This window comes from Lactuca serriola, chromosome 1 (genome assembly GCF_051521515.1).
Source record: "Lactuca serriola cultivar US96UC23 chromosome 1, Lser_US96UC23_V15, whole genome shotgun sequence".
Taxonomy (NCBI): domain Eukaryota; kingdom Viridiplantae; phylum Streptophyta; class Magnoliopsida; order Asterales; family Asteraceae; genus Lactuca; species Lactuca serriola.
In genome coordinates, this window is record NC_136408.1 from 203,323,338 (window position 1) to 203,336,664 (window position 13,327).

General features: G+C 45.9%; 15 non-coding genes and 22 pseudogenes across 15 annotated transcripts; all 37 read right to left on the reverse strand.

Annotated features, from left to right (window-relative positions):
* Positions 1–99: 99 nt before the first annotated feature.
* LOC145078854 (5S ribosomal RNA) lies at positions 100–218 on the reverse strand. Its single transcript, XR_013694384.1, has one exon. It is a non-coding gene; the product is annotated as a 5S ribosomal RNA (ribosomal RNA).
* Positions 219–434: 216 nt separating this feature from the next.
* Positions 435–553, reverse strand: LOC145085501 (5S ribosomal RNA). The gene has a single exon (XR_013699899.1). It is a non-coding gene; the product is annotated as a 5S ribosomal RNA (ribosomal RNA).
* Positions 554–769: 216 nt separating this feature from the next.
* Positions 770–888, reverse strand: LOC145080000 (5S ribosomal RNA; annotated as a pseudogene).
* A 444-nt stretch (positions 889–1,332) lies between these two features.
* Positions 1,333–1,451, reverse strand: LOC145079982 (5S ribosomal RNA; annotated as a pseudogene).
* A 216-nt stretch (positions 1,452–1,667) lies between these two features.
* LOC145079993 (5S ribosomal RNA) lies at positions 1,668–1,785 on the reverse strand (annotated as a pseudogene).
* A 217-nt stretch (positions 1,786–2,002) lies between these two features.
* On the reverse strand, positions 2,003–2,121 carry LOC145079336 (5S ribosomal RNA). Its single transcript, XR_013694856.1, has one exon. It is a non-coding gene; the product is annotated as a 5S ribosomal RNA (ribosomal RNA).
* A 218-nt stretch (positions 2,122–2,339) lies between these two features.
* LOC145080010 (5S ribosomal RNA) lies at positions 2,340–2,458 on the reverse strand (annotated as a pseudogene).
* Positions 2,459–2,674: 216 nt separating this feature from the next.
* LOC145080088 (5S ribosomal RNA) lies at positions 2,675–2,793 on the reverse strand (annotated as a pseudogene).
* Positions 2,794–3,009: 216 nt separating this feature from the next.
* Positions 3,010–3,128, reverse strand: LOC145080080 (5S ribosomal RNA; annotated as a pseudogene).
* Positions 3,129–3,572: 444 nt separating this feature from the next.
* Positions 3,573–3,691, reverse strand: LOC145079606 (5S ribosomal RNA; annotated as a pseudogene).
* Positions 3,692–3,908: 217 nt separating this feature from the next.
* On the reverse strand, positions 3,909–4,028 carry LOC145080518 (5S ribosomal RNA; annotated as a pseudogene).
* A 217-nt stretch (positions 4,029–4,245) lies between these two features.
* Positions 4,246–4,363, reverse strand: LOC145080355 (5S ribosomal RNA; annotated as a pseudogene).
* Positions 4,364–4,579: 216 nt separating this feature from the next.
* On the reverse strand, positions 4,580–4,698 carry LOC145078858 (5S ribosomal RNA). The gene has a single exon (XR_013694388.1). It is a non-coding gene; the product is annotated as a 5S ribosomal RNA (ribosomal RNA).
* A 601-nt stretch (positions 4,699–5,299) lies between these two features.
* Positions 5,300–5,418, reverse strand: LOC145078351 (5S ribosomal RNA). Its single transcript, XR_013693928.1, has one exon. It is a non-coding gene; the product is annotated as a 5S ribosomal RNA (ribosomal RNA).
* Positions 5,419–5,708: 290 nt separating this feature from the next.
* Positions 5,709–5,827, reverse strand: LOC145076229 (5S ribosomal RNA). Its single transcript, XR_013692630.1, has one exon. It is a non-coding gene; the product is annotated as a 5S ribosomal RNA (ribosomal RNA).
* A 214-nt stretch (positions 5,828–6,041) lies between these two features.
* Positions 6,042–6,160, reverse strand: LOC145080115 (5S ribosomal RNA; annotated as a pseudogene).
* A 218-nt stretch (positions 6,161–6,378) lies between these two features.
* Positions 6,379–6,497, reverse strand: LOC145080285 (5S ribosomal RNA; annotated as a pseudogene).
* Positions 6,498–6,715: 218 nt separating this feature from the next.
* On the reverse strand, positions 6,716–6,834 carry LOC145080491 (5S ribosomal RNA; annotated as a pseudogene).
* Positions 6,835–7,008: 174 nt separating this feature from the next.
* On the reverse strand, positions 7,009–7,127 carry LOC145080392 (5S ribosomal RNA; annotated as a pseudogene).
* Positions 7,128–7,347: 220 nt separating this feature from the next.
* LOC145079088 (5S ribosomal RNA) lies at positions 7,348–7,466 on the reverse strand. The gene has a single exon (XR_013694613.1). It is a non-coding gene; the product is annotated as a 5S ribosomal RNA (ribosomal RNA).
* Positions 7,467–7,681: 215 nt separating this feature from the next.
* Positions 7,682–7,800, reverse strand: LOC145080346 (5S ribosomal RNA; annotated as a pseudogene).
* Positions 7,801–8,016: 216 nt separating this feature from the next.
* Positions 8,017–8,135, reverse strand: LOC145079988 (5S ribosomal RNA; annotated as a pseudogene).
* Positions 8,136–8,352: 217 nt separating this feature from the next.
* On the reverse strand, positions 8,353–8,471 carry LOC145080073 (5S ribosomal RNA; annotated as a pseudogene).
* Positions 8,472–8,687: 216 nt separating this feature from the next.
* LOC145080532 (5S ribosomal RNA) lies at positions 8,688–8,805 on the reverse strand (annotated as a pseudogene).
* Positions 8,806–9,019: 214 nt separating this feature from the next.
* LOC145077586 (5S ribosomal RNA) lies at positions 9,020–9,138 on the reverse strand. Its single transcript, XR_013693332.1, has one exon. It is a non-coding gene; the product is annotated as a 5S ribosomal RNA (ribosomal RNA).
* A 218-nt stretch (positions 9,139–9,356) lies between these two features.
* LOC145079298 (5S ribosomal RNA) lies at positions 9,357–9,475 on the reverse strand. Its single transcript, XR_013694820.1, has one exon. It is a non-coding gene; the product is annotated as a 5S ribosomal RNA (ribosomal RNA).
* Positions 9,476–9,689: 214 nt separating this feature from the next.
* On the reverse strand, positions 9,690–9,808 carry LOC145080505 (5S ribosomal RNA; annotated as a pseudogene).
* Positions 9,809–10,025: 217 nt separating this feature from the next.
* LOC145080543 (5S ribosomal RNA) lies at positions 10,026–10,144 on the reverse strand (annotated as a pseudogene).
* A 217-nt stretch (positions 10,145–10,361) lies between these two features.
* Positions 10,362–10,480, reverse strand: LOC145079434 (5S ribosomal RNA). The gene has a single exon (XR_013694948.1). It is a non-coding gene; the product is annotated as a 5S ribosomal RNA (ribosomal RNA).
* A 215-nt stretch (positions 10,481–10,695) lies between these two features.
* On the reverse strand, positions 10,696–10,813 carry LOC145080522 (5S ribosomal RNA; annotated as a pseudogene).
* A 218-nt stretch (positions 10,814–11,031) lies between these two features.
* LOC145080520 (5S ribosomal RNA) lies at positions 11,032–11,149 on the reverse strand (annotated as a pseudogene).
* A 217-nt stretch (positions 11,150–11,366) lies between these two features.
* On the reverse strand, positions 11,367–11,484 carry LOC145078599 (5S ribosomal RNA). Its single transcript, XR_013694138.1, has one exon. It is a non-coding gene; the product is annotated as a 5S ribosomal RNA (ribosomal RNA).
* A 217-nt stretch (positions 11,485–11,701) lies between these two features.
* On the reverse strand, positions 11,702–11,820 carry LOC145079031 (5S ribosomal RNA). The gene has a single exon (XR_013694559.1). It is a non-coding gene; the product is annotated as a 5S ribosomal RNA (ribosomal RNA).
* A 216-nt stretch (positions 11,821–12,036) lies between these two features.
* Positions 12,037–12,155, reverse strand: LOC145085747 (5S ribosomal RNA). The gene has a single exon (XR_013700138.1). It is a non-coding gene; the product is annotated as a 5S ribosomal RNA (ribosomal RNA).
* Positions 12,156–12,369: 214 nt separating this feature from the next.
* On the reverse strand, positions 12,370–12,488 carry LOC145080371 (5S ribosomal RNA; annotated as a pseudogene).
* Positions 12,489–12,703: 215 nt separating this feature from the next.
* LOC145077924 (5S ribosomal RNA) lies at positions 12,704–12,821 on the reverse strand. The gene has a single exon (XR_013693532.1). It is a non-coding gene; the product is annotated as a 5S ribosomal RNA (ribosomal RNA).
* A 217-nt stretch (positions 12,822–13,038) lies between these two features.
* Positions 13,039–13,157, reverse strand: LOC145079310 (5S ribosomal RNA). Its single transcript, XR_013694832.1, has one exon. It is a non-coding gene; the product is annotated as a 5S ribosomal RNA (ribosomal RNA).
* Between the last annotated feature and the right edge of the window lie 170 nt (positions 13,158–13,327).

The following is a 13,327-nucleotide window of genomic DNA, read 5'->3' on the forward strand; positions in this document are numbered from 1 at the left end:
AATCAACATTGAAACGGAGGCCGCCCGAGCATAGACATAGAAAGAAAGAAAAAAAAACTCACGTAAAACCTAAAAAAACGCAAACGGGAAACGAAAAAGGGGGTGCAACATGAGGACTTCCCATGGGGTCACCCACCCAAGTACTACTCTCGCCCAAGCACGCTTAACTGCGGAGTTCTGTTGGGATCTGATGTACTAGTGCCGGTATGGTCGCACCTGAAATACTATCCACGCTTATTGTTTTTATGTCTTATAAGACGCAGAACCTCGTTTGTTTTTGTACGCGAGGCGTGGGACCCACGTAAGCGATCGACACCGTTTCAAAAATACGAAAACAATCAACATTGAACCGGAGGCCGCCCGAGCATAGACATAGAAAAAATGAAAAAAAACCGCACCTAAAACCTAAAAAAACGCAAACAGGCAATGGTAAAGGGGTGCAACACGAGGACTTCCGAGGGGGTCAACCATCCTAGTACTACTCTCGCCCAAGCACGCTTAACTGCGGAGTTCTGATTGGATCCGGTGCATTAGTGCTGGTATGATCGCACCCAAAATACTATCCACGCTTATTGTTTTTATGTCTTACAAGACGCAGAACCACGTTTGTTTTTGTACGCGAGGCGTGGGACCCACATAAGCGATCGACACTGTTTCGAAAATACGAAAACAATCAACATTGAACCGGAGGCCGCCCGAGCATAAACATTGCAAGAATGAAAAAAAACCGCGCCTAAAACCTAAAAAAACGCAAACAGGCATTGGTAAAGGGGTGCAACACGAGGACATCCGAGGGGGTCGCCCATCCTAGTACTACTCTCGCCCAAGCACGCTTAACTGCAGAGTTATGATTGGATTCGGTGCATTAGTGCTGGTATGATCGCACCCAAAATACTTTCCACGCTTATTGTTTTTATATTTTAGAAGACGCAGAACCTCGTTTGTTTTTTTACGCGAGGTGAGGGACCCACGTGAGCGATCGACTCCGTTCCGAAAATACGAAAACAATCAACATTGAACCGGAGGCCGCCTGAGCATAGACATAGCAAGAAAGAAAAAAAAAACGAACGTGAAACCTAAAAAACGCAAACAGGCAACGAAAAAGAGTGTGCAACATGAGGACTATCCATGCTTATTGTTTGTATTTTTTACAAGACGCAAAACCTCGTTTGTTTTCGTACGCGAGGCGTGGGACCCACGTGAGCGATCGGCTCCGTTCCGAGAAGACGAAAACAATCCACAATGAACCTAAGGCCGCCCGAGCATAGACATAGCAAGAAAGAAAAAAAACGCACGTAAAACCTAGAAAAACGCTAACGGGCAACGAGAAAAGGGGTACAACACGAGGACTTCCCAGGGGGTCACCCATCCTAGTTCTACTCTCGCCCACACACGATTAATTACAGAGTTCTGGTGGGATCCGGTGCATTAGTGTTGGTATGATCACACCCGAAATAGTATCTATGCTTATTGTTTTTATGTCTTGCAAGATGCAGAACCTAGTTTGTTTTTGTACCGGAGACGTGGGAGCCACGTGAGCGATCGGCTCCGTTCTGAAAATACGAAACAATCAACATTGAACCGGAGGCCACCTGAGCATAGACATAGCAAGAAAGAAAAAAAAACGCACGTAAAACCTAAAAAAACGCAAACGGGCAACGAAAAAGGGGGTGCAACACGAGGACTTCCAGGGGGTCACCCATCCTAGTACTACACTCGTCCAAGCATGCTTAACTGCAGAGTTCTGTTGGGATCCGGTGCATTAGTGCTGGAATGATCACAATCGAAACAATATCCAAGCTTATTGTTTTTATGTCTTAGAAGACGTATAACCTCGTTTGTTTTCATACGCGAGGCATGGGACCCACGTGAGAGATCGACTCCGTTACGAAAATACGAAAACTATCAAGATTGAATCGGAGGCCGCCCGAGCATAGACATAGCAAGAAAGAAAAAAAAACGAACGTAAAACCTAAAAAAACGCAAACGGGCAACGAAAAAGAGGGTGCAACATGAGGACTTCCCATGAGGTCACCAATCCTAGTACTACTCTCGCCAAAGCACGCTTAACTGCGGAGTTCTGTTGGGATCCAATGTATTAGTGCTGGTATGGTCGCACCCGAAATACTATCCATGCTTACTGTTTTTATGTCTTACAAGACACAGAACCTCGTTTGTTTTCGTACGCGAGGTGAGGGACCCACGTGAGCGATTGACTCCGTTCCGAAAATACGAAAACAATCAACATTGAACCGGAGGCCGCCCGAGCATAGACATAGCAAGAAAGAAAAAAAAAACGAACGTAAAACCTAAAAAAACGCAAACGGGCAACGAAAAAGTGTGTGCAACATGAGGACTTCCCAGGGGGTCACCAATCCTAGTACTACTCTCATCCAAGCACGCTTAACTGCGGAGTTCTGTTGGGATTCGATGTATTAGTGTTGGTATGGTCGCACCCGAAATACTATCCACGCTTATTGTTTTTATGTCTTAGAAGACACAGAACCTCGTTTGTTTTTGTACGCGAGGCGAGAGACCCACGTGAGCGATCGACTCCGTTTCGAAAATACGAAGACAATCAACATTGAATCGGAGGCCGCCCAAGCATAGACACAGTAAGAAAGAAAAAAAACACACGAAAAACCTAAAAAAACGCAAACGGGCAACGAAAAAGGGGGTGCAACACAAGGACTTTCCAGGGGGTCACCCATCCTAGTACCACTCTCGTCCAAGCATGCTTAATTGTAGAGTTCTGTTGGGTTCCGGTGCATTAGTGCTGGTATGATCGCACCCGAAATACTATCCACGCTTATTGTTTTTATGTCTTACAAGACGCAGAACCTCGTATGTTCTCGTATGCAAGGCGTGGGACCCACGTGAGCGGTCGACACCGTTTCGAAAATACGAAAACAATCAACATTGAACCGGAGGCCACCCAAGCATAGACGTAGCAAGAAAGATAAAAAAAACGCATGTAAAACCTAAATAACGCAAACAGGCAACGAAAAAGAGGTGTAACACAAAGACTTCCAAGGGGGTCACCCATCCAAGTATCACTCTCACCCAAGCACGCTTTACTGCGGAGTTCTGATTGGATCCGGTGCATTAGTGCTGGTATGATCGCACCCAAAATACTATCAACGCTTATTGTTTTTATGTCTTAGAAGACGCAGAACCTCGTTTGTTTTTGTACGCGAGGTGAGGGACCCACGTGAGCGATCGACTCCGTTCCGAAAATACGAAAACAATCAACATTGAACCGGAGGTTGCCTTTAGCATAGACATAGCACGAAAGAAAAAAAAAACGAACGTAAAACCTAAAAAAACGCAAACGAGCAACGAAAAAGGGTGTGCAACAGGAGGACTATCCATGCTTATTGTTTGTATTTTTTACAAGACGCAAAACCTCGTTTTTTTCGTACGCGAGGCGTGGGACCCACGTGAGCGATCGGCTCCGTTCCGAAAAGACGAAAACAATCCACATTGAACCTGAGGCCGCCCGAGCATAGACATAGCAAGAAAGAAAAAAAATGCACGTAAAACCTAAAAAACGCTAACGAGCAACGAGAAAAGGGGTACAACACGAGGACTTCCGAGGGGGTCACCCATCCTAGTTCTACTCTCGCCCACACACGATTAACTGCAGAGTTCTGGTGGGATCCGGTGCATTAGTGCTGGTATGATCGCACCCGAAATACTATCCATGCTTATTGTTTTTATGTCTTGCAACATGCATAACCTAGTTTGTTTTCGTACCAGAGGCGTGGGAGCAACGTGAGCGATCGGCTTCGTTCTGAAAATACGAAACAATCAACATTGAACCGGAGGCCGCTCGAGCATAGACATAGCAAGAAAGAAAAAAAAAACGCACGTAAAACCTAAAAAAACGCAAACGGGCAACGAAAAAGGGGGTGCAACACGAGGACTTCCCAGGGGGGTCACCCATCCTAGTACTACACTAGTCCAAGCATGCATAACTGCAGAGTTCTGTTGGGATCCGGTGCATTAGTGCTGGAATGATAACAATTGAAACAATATCCATGCTTATTGTTTTTATGTCTTACAAGACGTTGAACCTCGTTGGTTTTCGTACGCGAGGCGTGGGACCCATGTGAGCGATCGGCTCCGTTCCGAAAATACAAAAAAAATCAACATTGAAACGGAGGCCGCCCGAGCATAGACATATAAAGAAAGAAAAAAAAACTCACGTAAAACCTAAAAAAAGGCAAACGGGCAACGAAAAAGGGGGTGCAAATGAGGACTTCCCATGGGGTCACCCACCCTAGTACTACTCTCGCCCAAGCACGCTTAACTGCGGAGTTCTGTTGGGATCCAATGTACTAGTGACGGTATGGTCGCACCTGACATGCTATCCACACTTATTGTTTTTATGTCTTACAAGACGCATAACATCGTTTGTTTTTGTACGCGAGGCGTGGGACCCACGTAAGCGATCAACACCGTTTCGAAAATACGAAAACAATCAACATTGAACCGGAGGCCGCCCGAGCATAGACATAGCAAGAATGAAAAAAAACCGCACCTAAAACCTAAAAAAACGCAAACAGGCAATGGTAAAGGGGTGCAACACGAGGACTTCCGAGGGGGTCGCCCATCCTAGTACTACTCTCGCCCAAGCACGCTTAACTGCAGAGTTATGATTGGATCCAGTGCATTAGTGCTGGTATGATCGCACCCAAAATACTATCCACGCTTATTGTTTTATGTCTTAGAAGACGCAGAACCTCGTTTGTTTTTTTACGCGAGGTGAGGGACCCACGTGAGCGATCGACTCCATTCCGAAAATACGAAAACAATCAACATTGAACCGGAGGCCGCCTGAGCATAGACATTGCAAGAAAGAAAAAAAAAACGAACGTAAAACCTAAAAAAACGCAAACGGGCAACGAAAAAGGGTGTGCAACATGAGGACTATCCATGCTTATTGTTTGTATTTTTTACAAGACGCAAAACCTCGTTTGTTTTCGTATGCGAGGCGTGGGACCCACGTGAGCGATCGGCTCCGTTCCGAAAAGACGAAAACAATCCACAATGAACCTGAGGCCGCCCGAGCATAGACATAGCAAGAAAGAAAAAAAAAACGCACGTAAAACCTAAAAAAACGCTACCGGGCAACGAGAAAAGGGGTACAACACGAGGACTTCCCAGGGGGTCACCCATCCTAGTTCTACTCTCGCCCACACATGATTAACTGCAAAGGTCGCCCGAGCATAGACATTGCAAGAAAGAAAAAAAATGCACATAAAACCTAAACAAACGCAAACGGGCAACAAAAAAGGGGGTGCAACACGAGGACTTCCCAGGGGGTCACCCATTCTAGTACTACTCTCGTCCAAGCATGCTTAACAACAGAGTTCTGTTGGGATCCGGTGCATTTGTGCTGGTATGATCGCACCCGAAATACTATCCATGCTTATTGTTTTTATGTCTTACAAGACGCAGAACCAAGTTTGTTTTCGTACGCGAGGCGTGTGACCCACGTTAGCGATCTACACCGTTCCGAAAAGACGAAAACAATCAACATTGAACCGGAGGTCGCTCGAGCATAGACATAGCAAGAAAGATAAAAAAAAACGCACGTAAAACCTAAAAAAACGCAAACAGGCAACGAAAAAGGGGTTGCAACACAAGGAAGAAAAAAAAAACGCGTGTAAAACCTAAAAAAACGCAAACGGGCAACGAAAAAGGGGGTACAACACGAGGACCTCCCAGGGGGTCACCCATCCTAGTACTACTCTCGCCCAACCACGCTTAACTGCGGAGTTCTGATGGGATCCGGTGGATTATTGCTGGTATGATCGCACCCGAAATGCTATCCATGCTTATTGTTTTTATGTCTTACAAGATGCAGAACCTTGTTTGTTTTTGTACGGGAGTAGTGGGAACCACATGAGCGATCGGCTGCGTTCCGAAAATACGAAACAATCAACATTGAACCAGAGGCCGCCCGAGCATAGACATAGCAAGAAAGAAAACAACGAATGTAAAACCTAAAAAAACGCAAACGGGCAACGAAAAAGGAGGTGCAACATGAGGACTTCCCATGGGGTCACCCATCCTAGTACAAATCTTGCCCAAGCACGCTTAACTGCGGAGTTCTGTTAGGATCCAATGTATTAATGCTGGTAAGGTCGCACCCGAAATACTATCCATGCTTATTGTTTTTATGTCTTACAAGACGCAGAACCTCGTTTGTTTTCGTATGCGAGCCGTGGGACCCACGTGAGCGATCGACACCGTTCCGAAAAGACAAAAACCATCAACATTGAACCTAAGGCCGTCCGAGCATAGACATAGCAAGAAAGAAAACAAAAATGCAATTAAAAGCTAAAAAAACGCAAACGGGCAACGAAAAAGGAGGTACAACACGAGGACTTCCCAAGGGGTCACCCATCCTAGTATCACTCTCACCCAACCACGCTTAACTGCGGAGTTCTGATTGGATCCAGTACATTAGTGCTAGTATGATCGCACCCAAAATACTATCCACGCTTATTGTTTATATGTCTTATAAGACACAGAACCTCGTTTGTTTTCGTACGCGAGCCGTGGGACCTACGTGAGTGATCGGCTCTGTTCCGAAAATACGAAAACAATCAACATTGAATCGGAGGCCGCCCGAGCATAGACATAGCAAGAAAGAAAAAAAAAACGCACGTAAAACCTAAAAAAACGCAAACGGGCAACGTAAAATGGGGTACAACAAAAGGACTTCACATGGGGTCACCCATCCTAGTACTACTCTCACCAATGCACACTTAATTGCGAATTTCTGATGGGATCCGTTGCATTAGTGCTGGTATAATCGCACCTGGAATACTATCCATGCTTATTGTACACGAGGTGTGGGGCCCACGTGAGTGATTGGCTCCGTTCTGAAAATACGAAAACAATCAACATTGAACCGGAGGCCGCCCGAGCATAGACATAGCAAGAAAGAAAAAACGCACGTAAAACATAAAAAAACGCAAAAGAGCAACGAAAAAGGGGGTGCAACATGAGGACTTCCAATTGGGTCACTCATCCTAGTACAACTCTCGCCCAAGCACGCTTAACTGCGGAGTTCTGTTGGGATCCAATGTATTAGTTTTGGTATGGTTGCACCCGAAATACTATCCACGCTTATTGTTTTTATGTTTTACAAGACGCAGAACCTCGTTTGTTTTTGTACACGAGGCGTGGGACACACGTGAGCGATCGACACCATTCCAAAAATACAAAAAAAACAATCAACATTGAACCGGAGGCCGCCCGAGCATAGACATAGCAAGAATGAAAAAAAAACCGCACGTAAAACCTAAAAAAACACAAACGGGCAACAGAAAAGTGGTGCAACACGAAGACTTCCGAGGGGGTCACCCAGCCTAGTACTACTATCGCCCAAGCACGCTTAACTGCGGAGTTCTGATGCGATCCGGTGCATTAGTGCTGGTATGATCGCATGTTAAATACTATCCATGCTTATTGTTTTTATTTCTTACAAGACGCAAAACCTCGTTTGGTTTCGTTCGCGAGGCGTGGGACCCACGTGAGCGATCGGCTCGTTCCGAAAATACGAAAACAATCAACATTGAACCAGAGTCCGCCCGAACATAGACATAGCAAGAAAGAAAAAAAACGCACGTAAAAACTACAAAAATGCAAACGGGCAATGAAAATGGGGGTACAACACGAGGACTTCCCAGGGGGTGACCCATCCTAGTACTACTCTCTTCCAAGCATGCTTAACTACAGAGTTCAGTTGAGATCCGGTGCATAACCGTTGGTATGATCGCACCCGAAATACTATCCATGCTTATTGTTTTTATGCCTTACAGGACGTAGAACCTCGTTTGTTTTCGTACGCGAGGCGTGGGACCCACGTGAGCGGTCGGCTACGTTCCGAAAATACGAAAACAATCAACATTGAACCGGAGGCCGCCCGAGCATAGACATAGAGAGATAGATAAAAAACGAATGTAAAACCTAAAAAAATGCAAACGAGCAACGAAAAAGGGTGTGCAACATGAGGACTTCCCAGGGGGTCACCAATCCTAGTACTACTCTCGCCTAAGCACGCTTAACTGCCGAGTTCTGTTGGGATCCGATGTATTAGTGCTGGTATGGTCGCACCCGAAATACTATCCACGCTTACTGTTTTTATGGCTTATAATACGCAGAACCTCGTTTGCTTTCGTACGCGAGGCATGGGACCCACATGAGCGATCGGCTGCGTTCCGGAAATACGAAAACAATCAACATTGAACTGGAGGCTGCCCGAGCATAGACATAGCAAGAAAGAAAAAAAAATGAACGTAAAAACTAAAAAAACGCAAACGGGCAATGAAAAAGGGTGTGCAACATGAGGACTTCCCAGGGGGTCACCAATCCTAGTACTACTCTTGCCCAAGCACGCTTAACTGCAGAGTTCTGTTGGGATCCGATGTATTAGTGTTGGTATGGTCGCACCCGAAATACCATCGACGCTTACTGTTTTTATGTCTTTCAAGACGCAGAACCTCGTTTGTTTTCGTTCGCGAGGCGTGGGACCCACGTGAGCGATCGACACAGTTCCGAAAATACGAAAACAATCAACATTGAACCGGAGGCCGCCCGAGCATAGATATATCAAGAAAGATAAAAGAACACATGTAAAACCTAAAAAAACGCAAACGTGCAACGAAAAAGAGGTGTAACACGAGGACTTCCCAGGGGGTCACCCATCCTAGTATCACTCTCTCCAAGCACGCTTAACTGCAAAGTTCTGATTGGATCCAGTGCATTAGTGCTGGTTTTACCGCACCCGAAATACTATCCATGTTTATTGTTTTTATGTCTTACAAGACGCAGAACCTTCTTTGTTTTCGTACCGGAGGCGTGGGACCCACGTGAGCGATCGACTCCGTTTCGAAAATACGAAACAATCAACATTGAACCAGAGGCAGCCCGAGGTTTAACATAGCAAGAAAGAAAAAAATGCACGTAAAACCTAAAGAAACGCAAACGGGCAACGAAAAAGGGGGTGCAACACGAGGACTTCCCAAGTGGTCACCCATCCTAGTACTACTCTCACCCAAGCATGCTTAACTGCAGAGTTCTGATGGGATCCGGTGCATTAGTGCTGGTATGATCGATCCCGAAATATTATCCATGCTTATTGTTTTTATGTCTTACAAGACGCAGAACCTTGTTTGTTTTCGTACGCGAGGCATGGGACCCACGTGAGCGATCGAATCTATTCCGAAAATTCGAAAACAATTAACATTGAACCGGAGGCCGTACGAGCATATACATAGCAAGAAAGATAAAAAAAAACGCACGTAAAACCTAAAAAAACGCAAACGGGCAACGAAAAAGGGGTGCAACAAAAGGACTTCCCAGGAGGTCACCCAGCCTAGTACTACTCTCGCCCAAGCATTCTTAACTACGAAGTTCTAATGGGATCCGGTGCATTAGTGCTGGGATGATCGCAATCGAAATAGTATCCATGCTTATTGTGTTTGTGTCTTACAAGACGTAGAACCACATTTGTTTTCGTACGCGAGGAGTGGGACCCATGTGTTCGATCGGCTCTGTTCCGAAAATACGAAAAAAATCAACATTCAACCGGAGGCCGCGCGAGCATAGACATAGCAAGAAAGAAAAAAAAACGCACGTAAAATCTAAAAAATGCAAACCGGCAACGTAAAAGGGTTCAACACGAGGACTTCCCAGGGGGTCACCCATCCTAGTACTACTCTCGCCGAAGCACGCTTAACAGCGTAGTTCTTATTGCATCCGGTGCATTAGAGCTGGTAAGATCGCACCCAAAATACTATCCACACTTATTCTTTATATGTCTTAAAAGACGCAGAACCTCGTTTGTTTTCGTACGCGAGGCGTGGGACCCACGTGAGCGATCGGCTGCGTTCCGAAAATACGAAAACAATCAACATTGAACTGGAGGCCGCCCGAGCGTAGACATAGCAAGAAAGAACAAAAAACGAACGCAAAACCTAAAAAAATGCAAATGGGCAACGAAAAAGGGTGTGCAACATGAGGACTTCCCAGGGGGTCACCCATCCTAGTACTACTCTCGCCAAAACACGCTTGACAGCGTAGTTCTTATTGCATCCGGTGCATTAGAGCTGGTAAGATCGCACCCAAAATACTATCCACACTTATTCTTTATATGTCTTACAAGACGTAGAACCTCGTTTGTTTTCGTACGCGAGGCGTGGGACCCGCGTGAGCGATCGGCTGCGTTCCGAAAATAAGAAAACAATCAACATTGAACTGGAGGCCGCCCGAGCGTAGACATAGCAAGAAAGAACAAAAAACGAACGCAAAACCTAAAAAAATGCAAATGGGCAACGAAAAAGGGTGTGCAACATGAGGACTTCCCAGGGGGTCACCCGTCCTAGTACTACTCTCGCCCAAGCACGCTTAACTGCAGAGTTCTGTTGGGATCCGATGTATTAGTATTGGTATGGTCGCACCCGAAATAGTATCCACGCTTACTGTTTTTATGTCTTACAAGACGCAAAACCTCGTTTGTTTTCGTACGCGAGGCGTGGGGCCCACGTGAGCGATCGACACAGTTCCGAAAATACGAAAACAATCAACATTGAACCGGAGGCCGCCCGAGCATAGACATATCAAAAACGATAAAAACGCATGTAAAACCTAAAAAAACGCAAACGAGCAACGAAAAAGGGGGTGGAACACAAGGACTTCCCAAGGGGTCACCCATCCTAGTATCACTCTCACCAAGCACGCTTAACAACGATGTTCTGATTGGATCCGGTGCATTAGTGCTGGTATGATCGCACCCGAAATACTATCCATGTTTGTTGTTTTTATGTCGTAGAAGACGCAGAAGCTCGTTTGTTTTCGTACGCGAGGCGTGGGACCCACGTGAGCGATCGACTCCGTTATGAAAATACGAAAACAATCAACATTAAACCGGAGACTGCCCGAGCATAAACATAGCAAGAAAGAAAAAAAGAACGCACGTAAAACATTAAAATACACAAATGGGCAACGAAAAAGGGGGTGCAACATGAGGATTTTCTAGGGGGTCACCCATCCTAATACTTCTCTCACACAAGCACACTTAACTGCGGACTTCTATTGGGATCCGATGTATTAGTTTGGTATGGTCGCACCGAAAATACTATCCACGCTTATTGTTTTTATGTCTTACAAGACGTAGAACCTCGTTTGTTTTTGTACGCGAGGCGTGGGACCCACGTGAGCGATCGACACCGTTCCGAAAATACGAAAACAATCAACATTGAACCGGAGGCCGCCCAAGCATAGACATAGCAAGAATGAAAAAAAAAACGCACGTAAAAACTAAAAAAACCAAACGGGCAACGGAAAAGGGGATGCAACACGAGGACTTCCGAGGGGATCACCCATCCTAGTACTACTCTCGCCCAAGCACGCTTAACTGCAGAGTTCTATGCGATCTGGTGCATTAGTGCTGGTATGATCGCACCCGAAATACTATCCACGCTTATTCTTTTTATTTCTTACACGACGCAAAACCTCGTTTGTTTTCGTGCGCGAGGCGTGGGACCCACGTGAGCGATCGGCTCCGTTCCAAAAATACGAAAACAATCAACATTTAACTTGAGGCCGCCCGAGCATAGACATAGCAAGAAAGAACAAAAAACGCACGTAAAACCTAAAAAAACGCAAACGGGCAACGAAAATAGGGGTACAACAAGAGGACTTCCCAGGGGGTCACCCATCCTAGTACTAGTCTCACCCAAGCACGCTTAGCTGCGGTGTTCTAATGGGATCCGGTGCATTAGTGCTTGTATGATCGCACCCAAAATACTATCCATGCTTATTGTTTTTATGTCTTACAAGACGCAGAACCTAGTTTGTTTTCGTATCGGAGGCGTGGGACCCACATGAGCGATCGGCCCCGTTCCGAAAATACGAAAACAATCAACATTTAACTTGAGGCCGCCCGAGCATAGACATAGCAAGAAAGAAAAAAAACACACGTAAAACCTAAAAAAAGGCAAACGGGCAACGAAAAACGGGGTGCAACACGAGGACTTCCCAGGGGGTCACCCATCCTAGTACTACTCTCGTCCAAGCATGCTTAACTGCAGAGTTCTGTTGGGATCCGGTGCATTAGTGCTGGTATGATCGCACCCGAAATACTATCCATGCTGATTGTTTTTAGGTCTTATAAGACGTACAACCTCGTTTGTTTTCGTACGCGAGGCGCGTGACCCACGTGAGCGATCGGCTCCGTTCCGAAAATACGAAAACAATCAACATTGAATCGCAGGCCGCTCGAGCATAGACATAGCCAGAAAGAAAAAAAACAAACGTAAAACCTAAAAATCGCAAACGGGCAACGGAAAAGGGGTGCAACACGAGGACTTCCGAGGGGGTCATCTATCCTAGTACTACTATCGCCAAAGCACGCTTAACTGCGGAGTTCTGATGCGATCCGGTGCATTGGTACTGGTATGATTGCAGCTGAAATACTATCCATGCTTACTGTTTTTATTTCTTATAAGAAGCAAAACCTCGTTTGTTTTCGTACGCGAGGCGTGGGACCCACGTGAGCGATCGGCTCCGTTCCGAAAATACGAAACAATCAACACTGAACCTGAGGCCGCCCGAGCATAGACATAGAAAGAAAGAAAAAACACGCAAGTAAAACCTAAAAAAACGCAAACGGGCAACGAAAAAGGGTGTACAACACGAGGACTTCCCAGGGGTCACCCATCCTAGTACTACTCTCGCCCAAGCACGCTTAACTGTAGAGTTCTGATGGGATCCGGTGCATTAGTGCTGGTATGATCGCACCAAAAATATTATCGACGCTTATTGTTTTTGTGTCTTAGAAGACGCAGAACCTCGTTTGTTTTCGTACGCGAGTCGTGGGACCCACGTGAGCAATCGACTCTGTTCCGAAAATACGAAAAGAATCAACATTGAACCGGAGACCGCCCGAGCATAAACATAGCAAGAAAGAAAAAAAAACGCACGTGAAACCTAAAAAAACGCAAACGGGAAACGTAAAAGGGGGTACAACACGAGGACTTCCCAGGGGGTCACCCATCCTAGTACCACTCTCGCCCAAGCAAGCTTAACTGCGGAGTTCTATTGGGATCGGATGTATTAGTACTGGTATGGTCGCACCCGAAATACTATCCACGCTTACTGTTTTTATGTCTTACAAGACGCAGAACCTCGTTTGTTTTCGTACGCGAGGCGTGGGACCCACGTGAGCGATCGGCTGTGTTCCGAAAATACGAAACAATCAACATTGAACCAGAGGCCGCCCGAGCATAGACATAGCAAGAAAGAAAAA